This window comes from Hyla sarda (assembly GCF_029499605.1).
Source record: "Hyla sarda isolate aHylSar1 chromosome 1 unlocalized genomic scaffold, aHylSar1.hap1 SUPER_1_unloc_4, whole genome shotgun sequence".
Lineage (NCBI taxonomy): Eukaryota > Metazoa > Chordata > Amphibia > Anura > Hylidae > Hyla > Hyla sarda.
The window spans coordinates 415,427-432,164 of record NW_026607590.1 but is presented as its reverse complement, the minus strand read 5'-3'; the positions used below and the strand labels follow the sequence as shown (position 1 = coordinate 432,164).

Sequence of the window (16,738 nt, the reverse complement as noted above, 5' to 3'; positions counted from 1 at the left end):
CAGAGCACGGTAAGGGGCCCTCCGGCCGTCATCTCAGCTGATCTAGACTCCGCCCCCCAACAGCTGCATTTTACTAATTTTACATCCTGCAATCGACTTTGATCATGGAATCTAAAGGGTTAATGGCGATGAGCGTCATTAGTGGTGAGTCCTGGCTGCTTATAGCTCCTGAACTCTCCTCAAAGTCCCATATGGGGCACAGAATGTAAATATACATCGTGTCCTTAAGGGTTAATAATAAACATCCCCAATAATCCTGATCTGATGGTGACCGCACACACATACCTGTATCTGTAGAGGAGCCGTGTGCTTACAGGACCTGCGATGATGTCACCGTCATGTGATCAGTCACATGGAGGAGGAGTCACATGATCAGGGGCTGCTGCTCTGAGAGATCTCCACACACAACAGCAGTGACTGCCCCACTAGGACCTGCTCTGTATCTGGTGGAGGTGTAGGACCTGTGATGATGTCACAATCATGTGACCAGTACTTTTGGGGGTAAAGTTTAGCAGTATAGATGCGACTGAGGCTGAAGGACCTGTGGGGAGGATCATGTGACAGTAGTGGGCGGAGCTCAACAGTGCAGGATAGAAGAGATTGTAACATAGCTGTTGAGCCTAGAGCAGCAGCCCCTGATCATGTGACTCCTCCTCCTCCTCCTCCATGTGACTGATCACATGACGGTGACATCATCGCAGGTCCTGTAAGCACACGGCTCCTCTACAGATACAGGTATGTGTATGCGGTCTCCATCAGATCAGGATTATTGGGGATGTTTATTTTTAACCCCTTAAGGACACAGTATATAATAACACTCTGCACCCTCTATAGGACTTTGAGGTGAGCTCAGGAGCTATAAGCAGCCAGGACTCACCACTAATGTTGGTCACCATCATTAACCCTCTAGATCACACAATCAGAGCTCTGTGGAAGCTCTGTGCCGGTGCATTGCCGTAGAATGAGATTTGCCATAGAATGAGATGGTCCGCCTCCATCACATCCTATTGGCTCTCTCTTGTCACGTGGCATATTTAAACGTCACGCATCGATGCGCACAGCAGTGTCAGTTTGGCTATCACAGGGAGAGGATCTCCTCACCCTGTGATAGCTGAAGCTGTACGGAGCTTTCATGGCCTCTGTGGCCCGACAGAAGTTCACACATGTACGCAGCTCATACGGCTGCCTCATATACATTCACTGTTGATCCACAGCGCTATCGGGATCCCAATGCCCGATGGCGCTGTCATCAGTGTGCGTCCCCGCGAGCGCCCCACGCCCGCAGCTCTACTCCCCGTCCCCCACAGCTCTACTCCCCGTCCCCCGCTCCCCGTTAACGGGACGGGGAGTAGAGCTGCGGGGAGCGGGGGACGGGGAGTAGAGCTGCGGGTGTGGGGCGCTCACGGGGACGCACATTGATGACAGCGCCATCAGGCATCGGGATCCCCATAGCACTGTGGATCGCTCCCTGAGCGTTAACAGGGGACGGGGAGTAGAGCTGCGGGGGACGGGGAGTAGAGCTGCGGGGGACGGGGAGTAGGGGGACGGGGAGTAGAGCTGTGGGGGACGGGGAGTAGAGCTGCGGGCGTGGGGCGCTCGCGGGGACGCACACTGATGATAGGTCCGAGCCAGAGGAGAATAAATTTTTATTCTTTATAGACTTCATCTCCATTCTATATAAGACTTTAATTTTGACTTGTGTCCTTCTTCTGAACTTTGACTAAAGAGACACTCAGTGATTTATATATTCAAGATCCTGGAGAGAATGCTGAGCAAGAGACTTCTTATCTTTTCCTTCACATCTGTAGCAGAAGACAATTTAGGGGAACCTTCAACCAACAAACGTATTTTGTTTTTTTACTAAGTCTAATGATTAGTCTAATGTAGAGATTTATTGCTTCCTTCTTCCTTTCATTGTTAAAATCTACTACGCAAGTCCAATTGAATATCATGTATATAAGCAATACACTGAGAAAGAGAAGTCAGTCCAGCTTCTGCTTTCATTTCAGTTACAACCTGTGTGTGTTGTATCTTTATTGGGAAGCACTATTGGGTATCCACCGGCAGAAGACGACTCAACCATTGGGGTTGAACCTAACATTATTTGGCGCTCGACTCACAGGGACCCACTGCCGCATCACAAGGAGCATCTCAGATATAGTGCGGGAACACTACGGCTCGGGCCTCCGGAGACCACAGACTACACAAAACCTGGCCAGGTAAGAAAAAGCTTTATTTTTCTTATATCTGTGCCCTCCTGAGATCTGTGGCTGTGGGTCCTGCACTTAGACTGGGTTTTAGAATAGCTAAACTCCTGTGATAGTGGGTCTATTTGAATAGACAATGAACCCATATACCTTCTGTCGGTTGGATAAGTACAGTGTTACTCCGCAGGGAGACATGGAATGAATGTATGAGCCAAGAGAGGATGGTATGTGATTTTATGAGGGTATTGCCGAACTGATCTGTGAAAGCGCCTAACGGGGTCACAGATTATGCTTAAATCCCATATTATCACATAAACCATTATCTGGTTGCTAGCATGAGCCTGGAATACATCATAAGTCCAGGACAGGTGTTGTGTGATAGGCCCGTGTATTCTGGGGGAATAAGGTGCGGAAAAAAAAAAACAAAAAAAACACACCTAGACGGACACTGACCCTATGAGAGTGATGTGGATGACAGTGAAAAGGCCAGGTGAGCCTTTTAGCAAATTAGTCGCCTAGGAGGACGGCAAAGAGGGAAAGACACCTTACGAGGGTTTCCCCAATAAGCTACCTAGGAACGGACGGCTAGTATGAGTTAGCTAATATCTAATACAGAATTGTCATGCATCACAGGTAAAGGCCAGGAGAGCCTTTTAATCAGGTAAAAAGGCCAAAAGAGCCCTTTTAACCTACTAGCCGCCTAAGGAGAAGGCAACGAGGGGGACATACTTTCCGAAGTTCCCCCCAATAAGCTACTTAGGACCGGTCGGCTAGAGATGGGTCAGCAAAAGTCCAAGAATGCAGACGGAGAACCCCAGATACACACTCTTAAAACAATCCTTGAAGAATTACAAGGCAAGGACAGGTTGTCAACCTAGCCCCTGTACACCTACTGAAGGACGAGGTTAGAAAGATGATAGGAGATAACCAGTATCAGACAGTACCTTTAAATAGGCACCTGTATAAACCATGGAGTCCTGCGGAATGTATGGCTCTTGTGCAAAATGCCCCTGACCCACTTACTAAGCCTTTGGGTTTTTGTAGGTACCTGACTCAGGTCATGGAATCTCATAATGCCACATGGCAGGATGAGGAAAAACCTTTGCAGGTTAAAAATGCCACCCACCATGTTCTCTCAATTTATAACTGTCACTCATGCAGCTAGACCCAATGAACCCAGGGGAGAGACCTCCAGACAGACGTTTACTAACTCTCTTAGAACCTTTTGCACGCAAAGACAGAGAGAGAGGGGGATGGTAGCAGTGGGCACTCAAACCCCGACCCAGACTGTATCTGACTATTACCTTGGTCTAGAGCAAGATTACTTAGAGAAAGGATTAGACATGGACAGTGACGTAATACAGAGACTGTTTGTACGTGCTTTTGTGGACGGTTTAAGACCCCAGAGAAGGGAACAACTGAAAGCCCAGGGGATAGGACCTGACCTACGGGGAGCCCCTAAAAAGACTACAATAGCATATGTCTCTGAAAAATCCCAAGGTGGGGGTCAGAATAACAAAGGAGACAGACCCCGGAAACCCCCAATTTGTTATTATTGTGACAAGTCAGGACACATAAAAAAGAACTGCAGAAAACGTATTGCTGACGAGGGGAGTGACAAGCAGGACTAAAGGGATGTACGGAGTTAAGAATGAAATCAGAATGTGACAGTGATGGAATACTGAGTAATCAGCGTTTGGAGAGACAGCAGGTTATGGGAATGTTGACAAGTTGAGTTGACTAAAGCGAAGTGAAGGAAATAGAAGCTTTCTGTGAAATCTATGTGTATGTTTGTTATTGCCATACAAATTGTTTAGTCAAGTTGTGTTGTCCACTGTGTATGCAGGACATGGGGTGTCTAACATGCTACATTTTTACGTGAGTCTCGTGAGGGTAGAGAACGTGAAATTAAACTCTTTTTTTCTCTTATGTGAGGTATGATACCTTTATGGTCTAAATATGGCGTCTAGGGACTAGCCAGCGCCAAAAATTCCAAGAGGAGGAGCTTGTACGTCACATACTGTAGACAAAGAAATAAGTGTTTACCTTATGGGATAGTTTGTGAATACTTTTTAGTAAATGTGGAAGTTGCCGGATTAGTGGAAATTCTGGAGTCTGCAATGTTTTAGTTGAATGAAGTGGAAATAATCTCTCAGTGAGACTGTTTTAGAAGGCTACTGATAAGCTTTTTGCGTCATATATATATATATATATATATATATATATATATATATATATATGTTTGTGTCACTATTAGGTTTGTTTGGTTGTGATTTCTGATCTCCAAAGATAATATTCAATGTTTGTGTTTGAACACTGGGTCTTTGTGACTTTTTTGTTTACTAATCCTGATCCTGTGTCACGATATCAGTTTAATATTTTAGTGTTCCCTATCTGTATCTAATTGTAATTGTATGTCACAGATCATTCTTGGATTAGTCATTTAACCCTTGCCTCTTCTTGCTTATGCTGTTCTGTTTAACACCCTTGTATTGTAGTTCAGGAATAGGCTGGTGACTAGTTGTCATGCAATCTGTGATTTATTGCTATGTGAATTCCTTTTTGTGTTTGTATTTTTTGAGTCTTTATGGTCCGTCCGTGTAATAGCTGACACAGCATTCTAACCTGTGTGTGAACATCTCGATGCTGCAGAGGGGGGGCAGCCCACCTTCCTGTCTTTATCTCTCAAGACTTTCTGTGTGGCATTCCTAGTTTGTTTTCATTTGTTTTTCTTGTGATTATTTAAATGTAGTTTATCTCTTATGATAAAAATATTAAGTCACCTTTTATTTTGCGTAATTTTGCCATAGTGCTGAAACCTTGTTGTCTTATTGGGTTAAAATTCTGTTCTTGTGAAAGATTGAGATAATTTCAGAATTACATTTTGGTTTGTGAGAGGGAGTCAACCTGTTGATTCCATTCACTGACTTGTAGCGGCTTGGTAGTCTGGACTTCTTTCCAATCCATTACACTCCTCTCTACACTAGATAACTGCGCCCTGGAATCCAGCTTCATTGCTCTCTGGTGGAGAATGACTGGATTCAGAGGGGGGAAGAGATGATGGGAGAGGGGCATCATTTATTACAAACTCTGTGTATAATAATAATGATGATGATGAATGCCTGTATAGAGTTAATCTTACAGGAGACAGCAGGGTTCTCACATGATGGGGTATGTATTCTGCATGACACCAAGTAGTCAAAAGAACAAACTCTCTACCTGCTTGCCCAGGGCAATAAGGTAATGAGTTGGCTGCACTAACTGGAGCTTACAGACTTGTCTGGGGTAAAATCGCTAACAGACTTATCTGGAAGACTTTTCTCACCTCTTCAGGCAGACCAATAAAAGATGCAGAGAACTGGAGCACTCATGGAGGGGCTGCTAATGTCAGAGGAGGTGGGAATTGTCAGAATTAGGGTCCATACTAAGACTGGTACCTTAGAAGCCAAAAATAATGAGTTGGCTGACACCACTAGAGAGGCAGTCGCCGCACTGCCAGTGATATCTGTCAGAGACGTGGAGGTGAGCGTGGAAAAAAAACCCTTCACAACAGGCAGATGTTGCTGTAAAAAGAATCTTGGAGGATGTTAAGGGACAGAGGAGGAAAGACGGCATATGGGGGACTTCTGCAAAAGTCTGCCTGCCTAGAACTCTGCTTCCCAATGATAGTCCAAGTTACACATGGTAAAACACATTTGTCTAAAGGGGCCATGCTGCAAGTCATAGACAAATCCTGGATAGCCCCTGGTATTTCCACTACCGCAGTAGCTTTTCTTCAAGCCTGTATGACCTATGCTTCATACAATCCAGGGAGGGCTATACCAGCCCCCTGAAAGTATACCCAAAGCCACTCTGTCTGCTCTAGAAAGTCCAGGTAGATTACATAAGCTTGACCCCTTGTTCAGGCTATGTGTTTGTCTTGGTGTATGTTGATCCCTTTAGGCTGACCTGAGGCCTACTCCATGGGAGGATGTATGACATTAGTATGAGAATCTGTCCTCATATGTGCAGTTCTTGTGAAAGGATCTGAAACTAACATGTGGGCAAGTGTTGTCTTTCCTTCCCAGATCCGGACAGCATTGAAGGAACCAACACACTACTGCCTGGAGACTACGTGTATGTAAAGAAACATACCGGGAAGTCCCTCGAGCCCTGATTTGAAGGACCATATCAAGTTCTCTTGACTACAGCAACATCAGTCAAGCTGCAAGGAAAAGCCAGCTGGATTCATGCATCACACTGCAAAAGGGCGGTATCTGACCATGACAATACTTTGGTTTCTGTTTAACTGTCTAATATGTTACATCACAACCTTACATGATGAGCTAGAAAAGCATCTAGATAACAAATTCTTGAAACACCACTTAATGTTGGCAAAAAATCTCACAGTGACAGATTGCTGGATATGCACACATGCTCCTACATCTGCCCAGAGTATGCCTTATTTGGCTATCCCTGTGCCACCACATGAGATGTTCCAGGGGAATTGCTTCGACACATTAGCAAGCAACAAGTCACGGTATACAAAAAATTGGAACACTTCAGTGGGGATTCCAATAGTGGGGTGGATTGGGCAACCCTGGTGGCAGGGAAACCTGAGCAGTTATGGACAGGGACCACAGCAGATACTGACCTTTAAGGGGGGCTCCTGGGTAGCACGTGAAGTCACACAAATACTAGACCTAGGACGAATACCCACACAGGGGATAAAGGTCAGTTTTAGCAGAACATCTGTAAGTACTGATACATTTAAGCCTAGTCAAATAGAGAGGTGCTTACATGACAAAAACTGGCTGAATAATACACTTTTTCCTCAAGGTACCGGAGAAGAGTGTCATAACATGATAGGACATCAAAGATGTAATGAATCCTCATATTACCAGCCCTATGACCCGACATGTAATAACCCAGATATTGGTTACTGTGGTACATTGGGACAGAAACCTGGATGGTGCTACATGACTAACGCCTCAAGACTGATTGACATAGTTAACAAACTGATAAATCAACATTCCTCATATTGGGAACTCCCAAGAGACACATATTGGGTATGCGGAAGAGGGGCCTACAAGTGGTTGCCAGTAGGGGTAAATGGCACATGTACCCTAGCAAGACTCACTCCCTCGACTTTTGTGATACCCAACAAAGACGTTGACATGAGAGCAGTCCCAAGACACATGCTATACCAGAGAGCAGCTGACAACAAGGAAAGAGAGAATGGAAGACCCCACGTAGTTCAGATGGGAACAGCCAATAAACTCTTCAGCACTCTCTTTGTATACGCCATGATGATCCAAATGTGGGACAAATTAGTTGAGGCCACTGACTACCTTGACGACCAAATATATGACATTCTGGAAATCACTAACACCTCTGTGTCTGTACAAAATCAGTTGATGATAGTGACTAACCAGCACACGATAGTTCTTGATTACCTCACAGCTGCTCAAGGGGGAATGTGCCAGATTATAGGCCCCACTTGCTGTCATTACATAGACACCACAGGTACCATCCAGATGCACCACCAACTTGAGAACGTACAAAAACTAAGGGAACAGTACGCTAAAGACAATGACCAAAATAAAGATAAATGGTGGGGGAATACTTTCTCCATAATGAACCCAGCTACCTGGTTGAAAGGTATTGGGGGATGGGTAGGAGGTGCCATACATTTTATATTACAAGTTGCAGTGTTACGCCGAGCGCTCCGGGTCCCCGCTCCTCCCCGGAGCGCTCGCTTCTCTCTCGCTACCGCAGCGCTCCGGGCAGCTCCACTGACCCGGTGCGCTGCGATACCGTCTCCAGCCGGGATGCGATTCGCGATGCGGGTAGCGCCCGCTCGCGATGCGCATCCCGGCTCCCGTACCTGACTCACTCTCCGTCTGTCCTGTCCCGGCGCGCGCGGCCCCGCTCCCTAGGGCGCGCGCGCGCCGGGTCTCTGCGATTTAAAGGGCCACTGCGCCGCTGATTGGCGCAGTGGTTCCAATTAGTGTGTTCACCTGTGCACTCCCTATTTATACCTCACTTCCCCTTCACTCCCTCGCCGGATCTTGTTGCCATTGTGCCAGTGAAAGCGTTTCCTTGTGTGTTCCTAGCCTGTGTTCCAGACCTCCTGCCGTTGCCCCCGACTACGATCCTTGCTGCCTTCCCCGACCTTCTGCTACGTCCGACCTTGCTTCTGTCTACTCCCTTGTACCGCGCCTACCTTCAGCAGTCAGAGAGGTTGAGCCGTTGCTAGTGGATACGACCTGGTCACTACCGCCGCAGCAAGACCATCCCGCTTTGCGGCGGGCTCTGGTGAAAACCAGTAGTGACTTAGAACCGATCCACTAGCACGGTCCACGCCAATCCCTCTCTGGCACAGAGGATCCACTACCTGCCAGCCGGCATCGTGACAGTAGATCCGGCCATGGATCCCGCTGAAGTTCCTCTGCCAGTTGTCGCCGACCTCACCACGGTGGTCGCCCAGCAGTCACAACAGATAGCGCAACAAGGCCAACAGCTGTCTCAACTGACCGTGATGCTACAGCAGCTACTACCACAGCTTCAGCAATCATCTCCTCCGCCAGCTCCTGCACCTCCTCCGCAGCGAGTGGCCGCTTCTGGTCTACGACTATCCTTGCCGGATAAATTTTATGGGGACTCTAAATTCTGCCGTGGCTTTCTTTCCCAATGTTCCCTGCACTTGGAGATGATGTCGGACCAGTTTCCTACTGAAAGGTCTAAGGTGGCTTTCGTAGTCAGCCTTTTGTCTGGAAAAGCTCTGTCATGGGCCACACCGCTCTGGGACCGCAATGACCCTGTCACTGCCTCTATACACTCCTTCTTCTCGGAAATTCGAAGTGTCTTTGAGGAACCTGCCCGAGCCTCTTCTGCTGAGACTGCCCTGTTAAACCTGGTCCAGGGTAATTCTTCCGTTGGCGAGTACGCCGTACAATTCCGTACTCTTGCTTCAGAATTATCCTGGAATAATGAGGCCCTCTGCGCGACCTTTAAAAAAGGCCTATCCAGCAACATTAAAGATGTTCTGGCCGCACGAGAAATCCCTGCTAACCTACATGAACTCATCCATCTTGCCACTCGCATTGACATGCGTTTTTCCGAAAGGCGTCAGGAGCTCTGCCAGGATATGGACTTTGTTCGCACAAGACGTTTTTTCTCCCGGGCTCCTCTCTCCTCTGGTCCCCTGCAATCCGTTCCTGTGCCTCCCGCCGTGGAGGCTATGCAGGTCGACCGGTCTCGCCTGACACCTCAAGAGAGGACACGACGCCGCATGGAGAATCTCTGCCTGTACTGTGCCAGTACCGAACACTTCCTGAAGGATTGTCCTATCCGTCCTCCCCGCCTGGAAAGACGTACGCTGACTCCGCACAAAGGTGAGACAGTCCTTGATGTCTACTCTGCTTCTCCACGTCTTACTGTGCCTGTGCGGATATCTGCCTCTGCCTTCTCCTTCTCTACTATGGCCTTCTTGGATTCCGGATCTGCAGGAAATTTTATTTTGGCCTCTCTCGTCAACAGGTTCAACATCCCAGTGACCAGTCTCGCCAGACCCCTCTACATCAATTGTGTAAACAATGAAAGATTGGACTGTACCATACGTTTCCGCACGGAGCCCCTTCTAATGTGCATCGGACCTCATCACGAGAAGATTGAATTTTTGGTCCTCCCCAATTGCACTTCCGAAATCCTCCTTGGACTACCCTGGCTTCAACTCCATTCCCCAACCCTGGATTGGTCCACTGGGGAGATCAAGAGTTGGGGGCCCTCTTGTTTCAAGGACTGCCTAAAACCGGTTCCCAGTACCCCTTGCCGTGACTCTGTGGTTCCCCCTGTAACCGGTCTCCCTAAGGCCTATATGGACTTTGCGGATGTTTTTTGCAAAAAACAAGCTGAGACTCTACCTCCTCACAGGCCTTATGATTGTCCTATTGACCTCCTCCCGGGCACTACTCCACCCCGGGGCAGAATCTATCCTCTGTCCGCCCCAGAGACTCTTGCTATGTCAGAGTACATCCAGGAAAATTTAAAAAAAGGCTTTATCCGTAAATCCTCCTCTCCTACCGGAGCCGGATTTTTCTTTGTGTCCAAAAAAGATGGCTCTCTACGTTCTTGCATTGACTACCGCGGCCTTAATAAAATCATGGTAAAGAACCGCTACCCCCTACCCCTCATCTCTGAACTCTTTGATCGCCTCCAAGGTGCCCACATCTTTACCAAACTGGACTTAAGAGGTGCTTATAATCTCATCCGCATCAGAGAGGGGGATGAATGGAAAACGGCATTTAACACTAGAGATGGACACTTTGAGTATCTGGTCATGCCCTTTGGCCTGTGCAACGCCCCTGCCGTCTTCCAAGACTTTGTTAATGAAATTTTTCGTGATCTCTTATACTCCTGTGTTGTTGTATATCTGGACGATATCCTGATTTTTTTCTGCCAATCTAGAAGAACACCGCCAGCATGTCCGTATGGTTCTTCAGAGACTTCGTGACAATCAACTTTATGCCAAGATAGAGAAATGTCTGTTTGAATGCCAATCTCTTCCTTTCCTAGGATACTTGGTCTCTGGCCAGGGACTACAAATGGATCCAGACAAACTCTCTGCCGTCTTAGATTGGCCACGCCCCTCCGGACTCCGTGCTATCCAACGTTTTTTGGGGTTCGCCAATTATTACAGGCAATTTATTCCACATTTTTCTACCGTTGTGGCCCCTATCGTGGCTTTAACCAAAAAAAATGCCAATCCCAAGTCTTGGCCTCCTCAAGCGGAAGACGCCTTTAAACGGCTCAAGTCTGCCTTTTCTTCGGCTCCCGTGCTCTCCAGACCTGACCCATCTAAACCCTTCCTATTGGAGGTTGATGCCTCCTCTGTAGGAGCTGGAGCGGTCCTTCTACAAAAAAATTCTTCCGGGCATGCTGTTACTTGTGGTTTTTTTTCTAGGACCTTCTCTCCGGCGGAGAGGAACTACTCCATCGGGGATCGAGAGCTTCTAGCCATTAAATTAGCACTTGAGGAATGGAGGCATCTGCTGGAGGGATCAAGATTTCCAGTTATTATTTACACCGATCACAAGAACCTCTCCTATCTCCAGTCTGCCCAACGGCTGAATCCTCGCCAGGCCAGGTGGTCTCTGTTCTTTGCCCGATTTAATTTTGAAATTCACTTTCGGCCTGCCGATAAGAACATTAGGGCCGATGCTCTCTCTCGTTCCTCGGATGCCTCGGAAGTTGAACTCTCTCCGCAACACATCATTCCTCCTGACTGCCTGATTTCCACTTCTCCAGCCTCCATTAGGCAAACTCCTCCAGGAAAGACCTTCGTCTCTCCACGCCAACGCCTCGGAATCCTCAAATGGGGTCACTCCTCCCATCTCGCAGGTCATGCAGGCATCAAGAAATCTGTGCAACTCATCTCTCGCTTCTATTGGTGGCCGACTCTGGAGACGGATGTCGTGGACTTTGTGCGAGCCTGCACTGTCTGTGCCCGGGATAAGACTCCTCGCCAGAAGCCCGCTGGTTTTCTTCATCCTCTGCCTGTCCCCGAACAGCCTTGGTCTCTGATTGGTATGGATTTTATTACAGACCTACCCCCATCCCGTGGCAACACTGTTGTTTGGGTGGTCGTTGATCGATTCTCCAAGATGGCACATTTCATTCCTCTTCCTGGTCTTCCTTCAGCGCCTCAGTTGGCTAAACAATTTTTTGTACACATTTTTCGTCTTCACGGGTTGCCCACACAGATAGTCTCGGATAGAGGCGTCCAATTCGTGTCAAAATTCTGGAGGGCTCTCTGTAAACAACTCAAGATTAAATTAAACTTTTCTTCTGCATATCATCCTCAATCCAATGGACAAGTAGAAAGAATTAACCAGGTCTTGGGTGATTATTTACGACATTTTGTTTCCTCCCGCCAGGATGATTGGGCAGATCTTCTACCATGGGCCGAATTCTCGTATAACTTTAGAGTCTCTGAATCTTCCTCCAAATCCCCATTTTTCGTGGTGTACGGCCGTCACCCTCTTCCCCCCCCTCCCTACTCCCTTGCCCTCTGGTTTGCCCGCTGTAGATGAAGTGACTCGTGATCTTTCCACCATATGGAAAGAGACCCAAGATTCTCTTTTACAGGCTTCATCTCGCATGAAAAAGTTTGCCGATAAGAAAAGAAGAGCTCCCCCATTTTTGCTCCCGGAGACAAGGTATGGCTCTCCGCTAAATATGTCCGCTTTCGTGTCCCCAGTTACAAACTGGGTCCACGCTATCTTGGTCCTTTCAAAGTCTTGTGCCAAATTAATCCTGTCTCTTACAAACTTCTTCTTCCTCCTTCTCTCCGTATTCCTAATGCCTTTCATGTCTCTCTTCTTAAACCACTCATCATCAACCGTTTCTCTCCCAAATTAGTTTCTCACACTCCTGTCTCCGGTTCTTCTGACGTCTTCTCAGTGAAAGACATACTGGCCTCCAAGACGGTCAGAGGAAAAAGGTTCTTTTTGGTGGATTGGGAGGGCTGTGGACCTGAAGAGAGATCCTGGGAACCTGAGGACAACATCCTAGACAAAAGTCTGCTCCTCAGGTTCTCAGGCTCTAAAAAGAGGGGGAGACCCAAGGGGGGGGGTACTGTTACGCCGAGCGCTCCGGGTCCCCGCTCCTCCCCGGAGCGCTCGCTTCTCTCTCGCTACCGCAGCGCTCCGGGCAGCTCCACTGACCCGGTGCGCTGCGATACCGTCTCCAGCCGGGATGCGATTCGCGATGCGGGTAGCGCCCGCTCGCGATGCGCATCCCGGCTCCCGTACCTGACTCACTCTCCGTCTGTCCTGTCCCGGCGCGCGCGGCCCCGCTCCCTAGGGCGCGCGCGCGCCGGGTCTCTGCGATTTAAAGGGCCACTGCGCCGCTGATTGGCGCAGTGGTTCCAATTAGTGTGTTCACCTGTGCACTCCCTATTTATACCTCACTTCCCCTTCACTCCCTCGCCGGATCTTGTTGCCATTGTGCCAGTGAAAGCGTTTCCTTGTGTGTTCCTAGCCTGTGTTCCAGACCTCCTGCCGTTGCCCCCGACTACGATCCTTGCTGCCTGCCCCGACCTTCTGCTACGTCCGACCTTGCTTCTGTCTACTCCCTTGTACCGCGCCTATCTTCAGCAGTCAGAGAGGTTGAGCCGTTGCTAGTGGATACGACCTGGTCACTACCGCCGCAGCAAGACCATCCCGCTTTGCGGCGGGCTCTGGTGAAAACCAGTAGTAACTTAGAACCGATCCACTAGCACGGTCCACGCCAATCCCTCTCTGGCACAGAGGATCCACTACCTGCCAGCCGGCATCGTGACATGCAGTAGTTATTCTTTTATCTTATTTAGTTATTAAGCTTTTGATGATATGCATAAGTCGCTGTAAATATAGAATCGGTAAATACTGAGTATTGTTTACTTCAAATGAATGGGTTAATATAAACATTTTATGCTGTTTTCCCAGGATGTAGAAGGAATAATGATCGGCATTTGTTTCCAGGTTCTCATGTCTCCTCTCTTTTTCGTTTGTTTTTAGATTGACATCACACCTGAAACACTCTTCCTGGTGAGGATGCCGGTCCATTACTCAGGGGACGGAGCCAATTTAAGAAGACTTGGTTCCCTCAGACAACTCGCGGTCTGGGATAGTACCTGAGGAAAGACCTGCTATACACCTGACCTGGAGGATCCAGTTCTTTCAGATGATGATGTCAAAGGGGGAAATGATAGGTCCGAGCCAGAGGAGAATAAATTTTTATTCTTTATAGACTTCATCTCCATTCTATATAAGACTTTAATTTTGACTTGTGTCCTTCTTCTGAACTTTGACTAAAGAGACACTCAGTGATTTATATATTCAAGATCCTGGAGAGAATGCTGAGCAAGAGACTTCTTATCTTTTCCTTCACATCTGTAGCAGAAGACAATTTAGGGGAACCTTCAACCAACAAACGTATTTTGTTTTTTATTAAGTCTAATGATTAGTCTAATGTAGAGATTTATTGCTTCCTTCTTCCTTTCATTGTTAAAATCTACTACGCAAGTCCAATTGAATATCATGTATATAAGCAATACACTGAGAAAGAGAAGTCAGTCCAGCTTCTGCTTTCATTTCAGTTACAACCTGTGTGTGTTGTATCTTTATTGGGAAGCACTATTGGGTATCCACCGGCAGAAGACGACTCAACCATTGGGGTTGAACCTAACAGTGTACACATACAGCTCAGCTACATGTACATTACCCATCCAGAGGACACCATACAAACTCATTGCAGATCTTGTCCTTGGTTGGATTTGAACCCACGACCTCGGTGCTGTAAGGCAAGAGCACTAACCACTCAGCCATCTTGCCGTATAGAAGTCGGCACCCACCAAACATCTGGGATTAGTGTTTTCCCCTGATCTCACAGTCAGCACTTCATTCTCTGCCCGGGACATGACATCATCACAGTCATCATCGCTATTACCTGGATTACACTGGAGAACTGCTCACTAGCGCCACCATACGGGTGCCAGCCGGTAAGGTAGTCATATCCAAGTGCTCAGGACTCTACCTAATAGAATGCACATACAATGGGCTCAGGGTCACTTATTCACAGTCCTGGCTACCAGAAAGAGTAAAGACTCCTCTCGCCAAACTCTGTCTGGACACCGGACACTTTCCCTGCTCTTGCCTTATAGACTCTGTGTATCAGCTGCTACAAGCAGCCGTGACTCACCACTTATGGCAGACATCAGACATTGCACAGTCATCACACCGACTGTGTGTGCGGGGGCCAGTGGGGGCGCCATGTCTCTATCACGGCAGCCAGGTAAGTGGGACTGTGCATTGTCCATCTCTGTACACAGGCCCCTGTCTCCTCCTCTCACCCAGATCAATGTCTCTGCCCCTCAGGGGACTATCAGGCCTCCTGCCACATATTAGATTGGAGAACACTAAGATGGGTCCTACTTGTGGTTGTGTTAGGTGCGGCCAATCCTACCAGCGAAGCCCAAACGGATAACATGTAGATGTCATTCCAAAGGGCTGGACCCCGGGATTTTGGAAACTCTGCCCCTCCCCCCCAACCTGTTGGGTTCCAAAAGCAATAATAATGTTGGTAGGAATTAGGGTGTGAATCCTAAGCTTAATAAGGTAGGTACCCAATGAGAGTGCGGCTCAGTTTGCCCACAAGGGATGTGACATTGTTTGTCCACCAGCAAAGAGGCTCTGTGGCTCCTAGATGACTGTCCACATCTCACCTACCGTCCTCTACTATAACAGCCGCTCTATTTATGGGCCCATGGGGGGGGGAGACCTTGTACTTGGGGAGAGGTGTATATGACAAGTGAATGGAAAAGGACCTGACAAGAGAACGACCTCCTCTGCCCGCCCCTCCTCCGCCCTCTCACCGACTAATCATCTTCCTTCTTTTATAAAACGGGACAGAAAGGGGGCGGTTACATCACCGGTGGCACATCATTTGCATATTGCACTGGCCCAGCACTCTGATTGGCTGATGCTTTTGACAGTTAATGCAGCCTGCTATGTGCTTGGTGCATATGTGAGAGAGGGAAAGTAGTGTACACAGAGAGCGCCCCCTATGGATACCAACTGATGAAGGGAATCCAGTCTGATGGCAACCAAGGCTCATTTATAATCCTGTCCTGTCCCCTTTATGTTGTAATAACTGCGGGAACGTTAAATTATCAAAGGGAATCTCAGATTGGTTTTTCATGACACGTTGTACTTAAAGGGGTTATCCAGGAAAAACTTTTGTTATATATCAACTGGCTCCAGAAAATTAAACAGATTTGTAAATTACTTCTATTAAAAAATCTTAATCCTTTCAGTACTTATGAGCTGCTGAAGTTGAGTTATTTTCTGTCTAAGTGCTCTCTGATGACACGTGTCTCAGGAACCGCCCAGTTTAGAAGCAAATCCCCATAGGAAACCTTCTACTCTGTGCAGTTCCTGAGACAAGCAGAGGTGTCAGCAGAGAGCACTGTGTCCAGACAGAAAACAACTCAACTTCAGCAGCTGATAATAATTGAAAGGATTAAGATTTTTTAATAGAAGTAATTTACAAATCAGTTCAACTTTCTGGATCCAGTTGATATAAAAAAAAGTTTTTTCCTGGAATATCCCTTTAATGTTAGTGGTAAATTTTGGTCCATACATTCTGCATTTTAGTGTGAAAAACACCAAAAATTTCATGAAAAATTTAAAATCTAGCATTTTTTTTTGAATTTCAGATTCTCTACTTGTAAAGTAGATCGACGCCCCCGCCGCTGATCACCACCGCACACCCGCGGCGCTGTGATCGTGACTGGACGCGATTGTACGTCAATTTGCGGGAACGCACAGAAAAAAATGGACGTCCTATTAAGTCCATTTGTGGGAAGGGGTTAAGGAGCGATGATCGCTCTAGGATGTGTTATCTTAGTGGTCCCTTTATTGTTTTGTACTTTAAAGGAGCTAAAATATAAGGTAGAGAAATAAATGTATTTAATCCGGGATAACATAGTAATCTTTAGGATGTCCTAA

The 16,738-nt window shown here is 47.4% G+C and overlaps 1 protein-coding gene and 1 pseudogene across 1 annotated transcript in view; one reads left to right on the top strand and one right to left on the bottom strand.

Moving 5' to 3' along the window:
- Positions 1–16,738, top strand: part of LOC130298199 (oocyte zinc finger protein XlCOF7.1-like) — a 177,927-nt gene that overhangs the window by 88,509 nt on the left and 72,680 nt on the right.
- LOC130298200 (oocyte zinc finger protein XlCOF22-like) overlaps positions 1–16,738 on the bottom strand; it is a 40,161-nt pseudogene that overhangs the window by 11,057 nt on the left and 12,366 nt on the right.